Source organism: Neoarius graeffei, chromosome 23 (assembly GCF_027579695.1).
Source record: "Neoarius graeffei isolate fNeoGra1 chromosome 23, fNeoGra1.pri, whole genome shotgun sequence".
Lineage (NCBI taxonomy): Eukaryota > Metazoa > Chordata > Actinopteri > Siluriformes > Ariidae > Neoarius > Neoarius graeffei.
The window spans coordinates 59048607-59061282 of NC_083591.1; positions in this window are offsets into that span (position 1 = coordinate 59048607).

Here is a 12676-nt window from a genome sequence, read left to right on the forward strand (position 1 = left end):
GGACAAAAGATAAAAATCTACCACAAGCGTTTTATTGCGTCATTCCTCAGAAACTCATATGGTCCTGGAGTTTAATTCGATAATTCTGAGAGACAATAAACAACACGAGGACACAAATATTTATATTTTCAGCACAAATCCACATTCAAACTCCAACCAGAACCTCCTCAGTGGATCAGGTCACGTGACCCATTTATAAAAACAACTCCTCACCCTTTCTGTGATATATTTTCCAGAGTTTTGGTTTTTATTTGACACTAAATTAAAGGACCGACCGGGTCATACCATTTGGCACTGTTCGTGTTGCATGTGATAATGAAACACACATGGCCTGTAGATCGGGTTGTGTAATGGTGGGATATGAGCAGCTCTAATGGCTCACTTCATGCACAAAATCTCACCATGCTTCAGCGATAACAGCGGAAATAGTTTTTTAATTCCACTCTCAGATGCACAGCAGTAAAACTCACGACCTTCACGAAGCACGAAGTGTTTCTGTTTTGTGCTGTTATTGAATTTCAGATTGACCCTGAGCAACGTGCGGCAGTTTATGGAGTTAAGTGGCAACGTAGTTGTACTGAGGATACTTTAAAAAAGCTGGAGCGATGAAGCCGATGTGGTTAAACAGTAACAGAAGAGGCTCTTATGGCCTCCAGCTGAGTATGACCATCATTTTGTCATCACGCTACAGAAAACCAATCAACGACTGATGATTAGCGATGTGATGACGTGGAGCTAATGGGATTATTTTTCCCTTTCAGTGCAGCAGTGTTTTATTCCTCTTGCACCTCAGCAATTACTTTTTTGTCTGTTTATAGTTACATGTAACTGTTATTTGTACTGAATATAAAGTTTTTAATGTAATTTCTAACCAATTACTGTAGTAAAGGACCACAGACTCATTGCTCCATGTCTTGTTTTGACTGTGCAGCTGTTCAGTGGAGGATTTTTCTTTTGTTTTCAATCCCTCATTAAAAATGCTATGCTTTATGAATATACATGATGATATGCATAATCGCTACACCCTTAATTAGTAAAATTGAGTATGATTGATTAAGGATACCTCCCACTCCTACAGCTTTGAAACGTACATAAAAAATCAGGTGTCAGAACTATAACATGCTCAACACGAGAATTTTTGCTACAGCCAACAACAGCGCTGGAAAATTTCACTTCTAATTAAATATTTCCATGAAACGAGTTTGTTCCTGTTTCTCACTTATGCTATAGCAGCTATAAACACTTGTTCCCTCACCAGCGTCTCTTTATTCACTCTCTTTCTCAAAGTTAATAAGACAAAGAAAAAACACAGCTTGTCATGTTTTGTTAGCGATAAATTAAAGAAGTGTAAACTCCTCTGTCCTGAAGATGTTGGAAATTTTAAAGTTACGGCTTCACCTCTGACTGTTACACAGCGCTGACACTGTTCGAGTCCCTGTGCATGAGAACGAGGGCATTAATCTAAACCTGTGATGTGCAGCTTCACTGGGGTCCTTTGCGACCTCGATGACTATTACATGCCTTGCTCTAAACACTCTAGAGCTGCTGTTCTAGAGAACTAATCAACACCTTCTCTTCTGACCCAATCACAATCCAGAACTCAGGATTGCCGTGGAGAATCAGTACGATTTCCAGAATCAGTATATATATGCAGGCACAGCTAAAAATGTCTTGTGATGTTAAAATGGTGTTAATGAGACTTTCAGTGTGAGTTTGTGATGATTTAGACGTGCAGTTTGCACCGTATGCTAATTAGAGATTATAAACTTTGTTAGCATTGCAGCTCTGGCATAAATCTGAAAAAGTAAACATTAGAAAGGGGAAATTGTTCACATTTAACTGTTATAAACACTTTATTTATAACGATTATAAACACTTTCATTGCTTATGTAATGTTCATGCAAACAATTACAGTGAAATAATATTAACGGAGAGGAAAATGCACACAGAACGCCTCATAGTGATGGTGTGGGATTGGATGATGATGAGTGTTAAGAGGGCATTGTTGAAATGTTGTGGGCGTTATTGCAATGAGAGGAAATCAGAAGAGATTACAAAGATCTGACAGAAGCTAATTAGCCTCGTTGGACCTCAGGCAGATCATCTAGACATCCATTTTATTCTACAAATGGCCGCGAGCTGCCCCGGCTTGGCCTTTCATCCCTCACCAGTGATGAGTCCACACACGCCGAGCCATCAGCAGAGAACTCAATTACCTCGGAGGGGAAGAACAAAACTACCGTGGATCCATTTTGCAGCTCTGACGGTCTTTACAGTATGTGGAGGAGAGAAGTGCAGGACTGTGAGAGGATCACTGAGAGAATACCATCTGAGCCTCAGCTTATCAACTTGATACAACAAAATATGAAGAATTATATATATATATATATATATATAGGCGGCACGGTGGTGTAGTGGTTAGCGCTATCGCCTCACAGCAAGAAGGTCCGGGTTCGAGCCCCGTGGCAGGCGAGGGCCTTATTGTGCGGAGTTTGCATGTTCTCCCCGTGTCCACGTGGGTTTCCTCCGGGTGCTCCAGTTTCCCCCACAGTCCAAAGACATGCAGGTTAGGTTAACTGGTGACTCTAAATTGAGCGTAGGTGTGAATGTGAGTGTGAATGGTTGTCTGTGTCTATGTGTCAGCCCTGTGATGACCTGGCAACGTGTCCAGGGTGAACCCCGCCTTTCACCCGTAGTCAGCTGGGATAGGATCCAGCTCGCCTGCGACCCTGTAGAAGGATAAAGCGGCTAGAGATAATGAGATGAGATGAGATATATATATGGACCAAGTATAAATTGTAATTATATTCAGAGATCTAAATAACTTAACATTTAATAATAATAATAATAATAATAATAATAATAATACATGATTGCACTAAAAATTATTTCCTGTGAGCTCATTTGACAATAATTATGGAATAAACTAATTTATACTTTCATTTAAAAAATCAATTAATTTTTTAATATGAAGAAGAAGAAGAAGAAGAAGAAGAAGAAGAAGAAGAAGAAAGATCAAAGATCAAACATAATGGCCAATTAGTAAATGATGTTCTAAATATGTAAGAAAAACAATAATATAATAATTATTAAATTAAAGTGTGCCTACAGCAGCGCTGTACTCACAGCAGTAATACGAGGCTCAGTAATAACCTCAGTGCAGATTTATGATCCAGTGACATTTACACAAATGTCTTCAAAGCTCCAGTTCGGTTCAACTTCAGGCACTAATTATCAGGTGCTGCTCGTTTTCTTTGCTCTGTGGATCACAGTGTGTCAGAACCTGTAGCGTAAAAAACAGGCTTCAATTATCCTGAAACTACAGTCTGGTCTACAGTCTGATCTACAACTACAGTCTGATCTACAATCTGATCTATAACTATGGTCTGATCTACAGTCTGATCTATAACTACAGTCTGATCTACAGTTTGATCTACAACTACAGTCTGACCTACAACTACAGTCTGATCTATAACTACAGTCTGACCTACAACTACAGTCTGATCTATAACTACAGTCTGATCTACAGTTTGATCTACAACTACAGTCTGATCTATAACTACAGTCTAATCTACAGTTTGATCTACAACTACAGTCTGATCTACAACTACAGTCTGATCTACAGTCTGATCTATAACTACAGTCTGGTCTACAACTACAGTCTGGTCTACAGTCTGCTCTACAACTACAGTCTGAGTTATAGTCTGATCTATAACTACAGTCTGATCTACAGTTTGATCTACAACTACAGTCTGATCTATAACTACAGTCTGATCTACAGTTTGATCTACAACTACAGTCTAATCTACAACTACAGTCTGATCTACAGTCTGATCTATAACTACAGTCTGGTCTACAGTCTGCTCTACAACTACAGTCTGAGTTATAGTCTGATCTATAACTACAGTCTTATCTACAGTCTGATCTACAGTCTGAATATTTTACTCTCTTATTCATAAAACTCTTGTTTCTTCTCCATATTCCTTCACTGAGCAGCAGCAGGACGTGTCCACAGGCTCTACAGATGTTCTTAACTGTATCACTGAAACACAAATCTATCTATCTATCTATCTATCTATCTATCTATCTATCTATCTATCTATCTGCTAACAGCAAACAAACATTGCTAACTATCATCATCAAATGACTAACACCTGACACTAACTCGATTAACATTATTAACTCCACTGCTTGTTATATTATAATGGTGTACAGCTACATCTGCTGGTCAGAAAGGAAACCAGAAACAACAACTTCCTGTACGTAGAAATTTTGTGCCCCACAGCTAAGAATGCTTTTATTATAATTTTTTTATCCAAGAACATCATCTTCCACACATTTCACCTCTAATGTGGTACTTTTTATGAAATATAGCTGATTTTAATATACAGCAAAATCCAAAGATAGAATCTTCTAACTGTTTACATGGGGCGGCACGGTGGTGTAGTGGTTAGCACTGTCGCCTCACAGCAAAAAGGTTCTGGGTTCGAACCCAGCAGCCGGCGAGGGCCTTTCCGTGTGGAGTTTGCATGTTCTCCCCGTGTCTGTGTGGGTTTCCTCCGGGTGCTCCGGTTTCCCCCACAGTCCAAAGACATGCAGGTTAGGTTGGGCTGAGGTGCCCTTGAGCGAGGCACCGAACTCCCAACTGCTCCCTGGGCGCTGTTAGCGTGGCCGCCCACTGCTCTGGGTGTGTGTGTGTTCACTGCTTCAGATGGGTTAAATGCAGAGAGGAAATTTCACAAGTGAGTGATGAATAAAGTTGTGCTTTCTTTCTTTCTGAACATCAGAATTTCATTTTGCATGAATGACAAAACTGACAGCTCAAATCCATCAGACTGCCATCTGAGCACACGCTTCACTGGAGGAGATAAGACTCGAGGAAAATCTCATCTTTTCTACAAATGAGTTACACATTTGCTTCAGTTTCAGTCGTGACCCAGAAACAGTCCTGAATCTTGAAAAAAATGTTTTATATTTTTTGTATTTCAGGCAAATGCTAAAGGAAATCAATATGAAACTGTAAGGGCTAACATTTGTTAGCAAACATGGATGCTGGTTCACACAACATAGTTAGCCATAATGTTAGTAAGTGACAGTGTTGGCTTGTTTACGCAACATAATTCATTGAGTAAGATTCACTAATTCACGTTGTTTTATTTCAATTCCATGATACAATCCTGTCACATTAATGAGCTTGTTTGTGAACTTACTACTTAGCTGACTAACACTGCTATGGTACTTTGTTTAAATCGCTCAGCTAATAGCTGTACTGTGTCGCTAACACTACTTTTACTCTGGTGCTAGTCTAGCTATTTATTGTGTAAAGCATTAGGCATAACCACCTTCACTAGCAAGACAGCTAACATTAGGAAAACTGTTATATTGTGTCAATAAAATCAGTTTCTAATATCACAAGTTTCCTAACATTTATTATTTTGTCTAAACCAGTAGTAAGGTCTCCTAACAAGCTAACAAACATTATGCTAACTATTATACTGTGTAAACCAGTATCTAGGTTTGTTAGAATTCTTGATCGCATTGGTTTATTTTATTGCGTAAACTATTATATTGTGAAAATATATCACAAGCTAGAAAATACTACACTGATGTTATTACTATTGTTTTGTAAGCAAAGTAGGTAGCTAGCAAATTATAATATTAGGCCAACTATTACAGAATATTGCTAGCAAGCTAGCTAATATGAGACTATTGTATTGTTTAAACAAAGTAGCTTGCTAGTAGGGCGGCACGGTGGTGTAGTGGTTAGCGCTGTCGCCTCACAGCAAGAAGGTCCTGGGTTCGAGCCCCGGGGCCGGTGAGGGCCTTTCTGTGTGGAGTTTGCATGTTCTCCCCGTGTCCGCATGGGTTTCCTCCGGGTGCTCCGGTTTCCCCCACAGTCCAAAGACATGCAGGTTAGGTTAACTGGTGACTCTAAATTGAGCGTAGGTGTGAATGTGAGTATGAATGGTTGTCTGTATCTATGTGTCAGCCCTCTGATGACCTGGCGACGTGTCCAGGGTGTACCCCGCCTTTCGCCCGTAGTCAGCTGGGATAGGCTCCAGCTCGCCTGCGACCCTGTAGAAGGATAAAGCGGCTAGAGATAATGAGATGAGATGAGCTTGCTAGTAGTTTGCTAGCATAAGGGCTAATATTCGACTATTATAAAACATAATCACTAGATTCACCAGGATGATAGCTAATATTTGACTATATATTGTGAACTTTATATGCTTTGACAGAACTAACAAAAGACACACTTTTGCAAAGGCGTCCATAGGTTTTTTTTTTGTTGTTGTTTTTTTAACTTTAAACTTCACACATCGAATGTCCTGAGGAGGGAAATGACATCATTCCAACTTACAAGGCACCAGGAATGAAGTAGATAAAGAAGGATAAAGCGGCTAGAGATAATGAGATGAGATGAGATGAACAAGTGTAAATGAACATTTTGTTTTGTATAGCTAAATAAAACAACTAACACATGACAGATTTATTTGCGAGTAGAACTTGTAATGAACAATCGATTCTTTCATTTAACTACAAAAACATGAATTCTGAGTAAAATAATACCACACACACACACACACACACACACACACACAATATCCCTGCAGTGAGCTGTGCTGTGTGCATGTGATGAGGAATAACCTTTTTAAAAAGGTACAGTTGACATAAGTAGCAGATCACATGACAGTTATTAAAAAAAGATTATAAATTCTGTTCTGTAAATACTGTTGCAAGAACAGTACATTCCACTCATATATTGGGATGTTTTAACATTAGTCCACAGAGAGTGACGTCATGCAGTGTGCAGTAGTGGCAGTCACTTGAATTCAGTCGCACGCGTGCACATGGACGGGCACATTTACAGTATACAGCTGGAGTTAGCTCAGTTGCAGAAAATAGGTCCTATAACTAGTGAAATAACTGTCTACTGTGACGGAAAAAGTTGTTAAGGGTTGTTTTACAATCAGGGTACAAAGTTTGTGTCACAGGGGTCCAAAATTCAAACTGATTCAAACTGGTTCTTGTACCAGTTTTTAAGTGAAGGACAAGTTAAAGATCAGATAGGCATGTGTAATAGTTTGTATTATAACAAGATGAAGTGTCGCTTTAAGCAGGGCTGGGAGAAACAAATGAAGTGATTCTCGGAGAGGACTTTTTTTTTTGACAATTCAGAATCCACGACTTCCATAGTGCTTTTAAATATAAGGCTGTAAGCTTTGTGTTAGTTGTCTCTAATATTTATGTCCCAATATCTTGACCACATTTTAGGATGAAAATAATCATTTTAGATATGTTATTTTATATTGAAAAATTAGCTGTCTCGGAGAGGACATTTTTTTGACACAATTACAGACTAATTTGATCAAAATAGTCTGAAAACTTACTGGCATTCAACATTAAAACTTAACTATGTTTCCAATGATATGGAACCAAATATTTGTTTTATGGTGTAAAGAATGATTTAAGGGCGGCACGGTGGTGTAGTGGTTAGCGCTGTCGCCTCACAGCAAGAAGGTCCGGGTTCGAGCTCCGTGGCCGGCGAGGGCCTTTCTGTGTGGAGTTTGCATGTTCTCCCCGTGTCCGCGTGGGTTTCCTCCGGGTGCTCCGGTTTCCCCCACAGTCCAAAGACATGCAGGTTAGGTTAACTGGTGACTCTAAATTGAGCGTAGGTGTGAATGTGAGTGTGAATGGTTGTCTGTGTCTATGTGTCAGCCCTGTGATGACCTGGCGACTTGTCCAGGGTGAACCCCGCCTTTCGCCCGTAGTCAGCTGGGATAGGCTCCAGCTCGCCTGCAACCCTGTAGAACAGGATAAAGCAGCTAGAGATAATGAGATGAGATACATATACACCTACCTATAACTATACACAAAATACAAAAAAACCAGTCACAGACTTACTCTCAATTTCATCATCACCTATATAGTCTGCCTGTCCTCATTCTCATATATTTTTAGTAACATGTTTTTATCTAATTTTTTAAACAGTTTTATGTTGGTGCTATTTTTGAGTTCATTATCCAGACCATTCCACAATTGCGGGCGGCACGGTGGTGTAGTGGTTAGCGCTGTCGCCTCACAGCAAGAAGGTCCTGGGTTCGAGCCCCGGGGCCGGCGAGGGCCTTTCTGTGTGGAGTTTGCATGTTCTCCCCGTGTCCGCGTGGGTTTCCTCCGGGTGCTCCGGTTTCCCCCACAGTCCAAAGACATGCAGGTTAGGTTAACTGGTGACTCTAAAATTGACCATAGGTGTGAATGTGAGTGTGAATGGTTGTCTGTGTCTATGTGTCAGCCCTGTGATGACCTGGCAACTTGTCCAGGGTGTACCCCGCCTTTCGCCCGTAGTCAGCTGGGATAGGATCCAGCTTGCCTGCGACCCTGTAGAAGGATAAAGCGGCTAGAGATAATGTGATGTGTGTGATGTGATTCCACAATTTCACCCCACAGACTGTTATGCACATACTTTTCAGAGTTCTTCTAGCATTTACTCTCTTAAAATTCATTTCCCCTCTCAGGTTAGACCCACCCTGCCTTTCCATAAACATATTTTGTACCTCACCCGGAAGAAGGTTATATCTTGCTTTATACATAATTTGTGCAGTCTTGTGTTTAACCAGATCAGTGAATTTCAGAGTGTGTGCTTTTACGAATAATGCGTTTGTATGCTCAAGATATCCCGTATTATTGATGATTTTTATTGCTCTTTTTTGTAATGTGCATAACTACATGCAGACTTATATATTATCACAAATTTAAAACAGAACGGTCATAACTGACCTGCATAACGACTGTTGCACACGCTACACCTCGCTCTGCGATCCTGTAACGCCCGGAGCAGGGCCAGTCTGAGCCAGTCCTGTTGTGCTGTGTGCATGCGTCGTGCATGCGTTTCAAAACACGACACTTTCAGAGTAAAGTTTATGTAGTATTTCTAGGTTTATGTACATACAACTATTAAACATTTAAATAGTATGAGGAAACCTAAGTAAAACTTACTCTTCCACCATAATTCATGTATTACGTTAATAAAATGTTTAATTTTACTTAAGGGTTGTTTTACAATCAGGGTACTGGACCTTCTTGCTGTGAGGTGACAGCGCTAACCACTACACCACCATGCCGCCCCTGTGTATATGTATGTATTGTATATATATATATATATATATATATATATATATATATATATATTGTGTGTATATATGATTTGATTTGGTCGATATTATACCATGTCGGTATGTCTTGGTATGTTGGTATGTTTTCTTTTTGTTTGTTGCTTTTGTTTTCTTTTGTATATATAGTTTATTATGGCGGAAAGTGATATTTGATTAGCGGTGGTATAGAGGGTTAGGACTGGATAAGTTATTTACTTCTTCCTAACCCTTTCTGAACATTATTATGTTACTGCCTTGTGGCTACACTATTCTGTTTGTTTATGACGATGTTTTGATTACTGCATTTTTTTATTTAATTTTTTTTTATTTTTATCTCATCTCATCTCATTATCTGTAGCCACTTTATCCTTCTACAGGGTTGCAGGCGAGCTGGAGCCTATCCCAGCTGACTACGGGCGAAAGGCGGGGTACACCCTGGACAAGTCGCCAGGTCATCACAGGGCTGACACATAGACACAGACAACCATTCACACTCACATTCACACCTACGCTCAATTTAGAGTCACCGGTTAACCTAACCTGCATGTCTTTGGACTGTGGGGGAAACCGGAGCACCCGGAGGAAACCCACGCGGACACGGGGAGAACATGCAAACTCCACACAGAAAGGCCCTTGCCGGCCACGGGGCTCGAACCCGGACCTTCTTGCTGTGAGGCAACAGCGCTAACCACTACACCACCGTGGGCTGCAGGTTTTCGCTCTTTTATATCCGGTACAGTCTGTGGGTTTTCCCGATAAAAATAACTAAAGTTAGGATATTAAAAAAGCACCAACGTAATGGTACTGTAACGTTTATCAACTGACGTCAACATATTAGAACATGGTTTTTTTCTCTGTAAAACTTTTGTCGGCGGCAGTGACGTAGCGCTCCGTTAGCGAATGAGCGCTGTGCATTGGGAATGAGGGGGAGGGGCTGATGAATGAGGGGGAGGGGCTGATGAATGAGGGGGAGGGGCTGATGAATGAGGGGGAGGGGCTGATGAATGGGAGAAACGCCCCAGAATAGGGTTTAAAACCGGAGGTCTCTGAGCACCAGCTTGCGAATATAAAGAGACGTCGCTGGCAGTTTTCTTTCTTTTCTTTTTTTGACAAGAAGCTAGTTAGCACGGCTAGTAGTATGGCTGTGCCGTGCAGTGTGAAGCCCACAGCAACTTCGTGATGTGCGGACCGATACTGTCGATACTAAATGTGTCCATTTTAGTATCGATACTCATAATGAATTGTCTATATTTTCACCAGTCTGCACTAATTTGGGTTAAGGGTTGTTTTACAATCAGGGTACGCAAGCTAAAAATCACATTTAACACTTATTATCTTCAATATCAAAAGGCTTGACTAAATAAACTTGGTTGTTTATTGTAGCCCTGTGATAGCTCTATTTACCATGCAAAAAAAAAAATTTGGTGATAACGTTATTTTTGGTGAATGTATGGCAATATATGTCATATTTAGCAAAATTACTCGTGTCATTTAGAAAAAGTGCTTTTTTGACCACAGGTAGCTCCAAAAGGGATGCACTTACATCATTCTTTATACCATAAAACACATATTTGGCTCCATATCATTGGAAACATAATTAAGTTTTAATGTTGAATGCCAGTAAGTTTTCAGACTATTTTGATCAAATTAGTCTGTAATTGTGTCAAAAAAATGTCCTCTCCGAGACAGCTAATTTTTCAATATAAAATAACATATCTAAAATGATTATTTTCATCCTAAAATGTGGTCAAGATATTGGGACATAAATATTAGAGACAACTAACACAAAGCTTACAGCCTTATATTTAAAAGCACTATGGAAGTAGTGGATTCTGAATTGACAAAAAAAAAAAAGTCCTCTCCGAGAATCACTTCATTTGTTTCTCCCATCTTATAGCAGATTACACAAAACTACCATACACACATGTCAAAAAATTACCTGAAATCTGATCTTTAACTTGTCCTTCACTTAAAAACTGGTACAAGAACCAGTTTGAATCAATTTGAATTTTGGACCCCTGCGACACAAACTTTGTACCCTGATTGTAAAACAACCCTTAAGAAACTCTAGTTCTTACTGAATCTTAAAAATCTCATCTCATCTCATTATCTCTAGCCGCTTTATCCTTCTACAGGGTCGCAGGCAAGCTGGAGCCTATCCCAGCTGACTACGGGCGAAAGGCAGGGTACACCCTGGACAAGTCGCCAGGTCATCACAGGGCTGACACATAGACACAGACAACTATTCACACTCACATTCACACCTACGGTCAATTTAGAGTCACCAGTTAACCTAACCTGCATGTCTTTGGACTGTGGGGGAAACCGGAGCACCCGGAGGAAACCCACGCGGACACGGGGAGAACATGCAAACTCCGCACAGAAAGGCCCTCGCCGGCCCCGGGGCTCGAACCCAGGACCTTCTTGCTGTGAGGCGACAGCGCTAACCACTACACCACCGTGCCGCCAATCTTAAAAATACAAGGTAGAAATTATGACAGTTACTCTAATAGAGTTTAATAGAGTTTACTGCACCAAAAAGTCACTTTTTTCAGTGTAAGTTCACTAGCAAGTTAGTTAACATTAGGCTAACTACTTTTAATGGATAATTGAAACATTAGCTTTTTTTTTACTCTTAAATGCTGGACATTATTAAGCCATAACTAAATCAGTTAGCATTTGCTTTTCATGTACAGAATGCAACACATATGGAACACAATTTTGAAAGCCAAAACCCTGAGGTAAAATGTTCAAGTCTTTGCAGCACAGAATTCAGACAGACATGTTTGCGAGGCTTGTGAATTAATTTTGGACAATAAACAGCAACGTCCTGTTTCGCTCCATTACAGTGCAGAATAAATGCTGAGCTCCGGCTTCATTCCTCGTGACCAGGAAACTCGATTTTCCAATTTTCCAGGTGAATGTAGGCTAATGGGAGAGACGGTGGAAGTGAAACAGATGTTTCTTACACATTTTGTGTTGAATATCAGCAGAGTGAATGTCAGTAATTAGTTAATGTGTTAATAACATCAGCATGGAATTCATTCTCACACTCGCATTCTCACATATCAGCACATAACACACACAGACCTGTGTCCGACACAGCGGCAACACGGCGATGCCGGGCTGCACCGGCCACCAATGTGTGTGTGTTAGACGTGTGTAGCCTCCAGTTTAGCATCGAGGTCTAAATGTGCATTCCTGGCAAATTTCTGACTTGTTCAGGTTTAAAAAAAAAAAAAAACTTTATTTTAATCGCTGTTGTGGTTTGAGGTTCATTGTATTTTTAGATCTGTTACTGGACTCATGAGGGTCAACAATGTTCTTCGGTTTAACTCACATTTTCCCATTTGTCTTTTTTTTTCTTTTTAAATTCATATGTGTTTATCATGTTTAGAGCACCCAATATTTTTGAAAGATAATACCATTATCAAAAAGAAAGAGAGAGAGAGAGGGAGAGAGAGATTCTTATCCTAATAGTTTGTGTTAGAATAAAGATAAGTACTTTAAAGGGTGCTAATAGT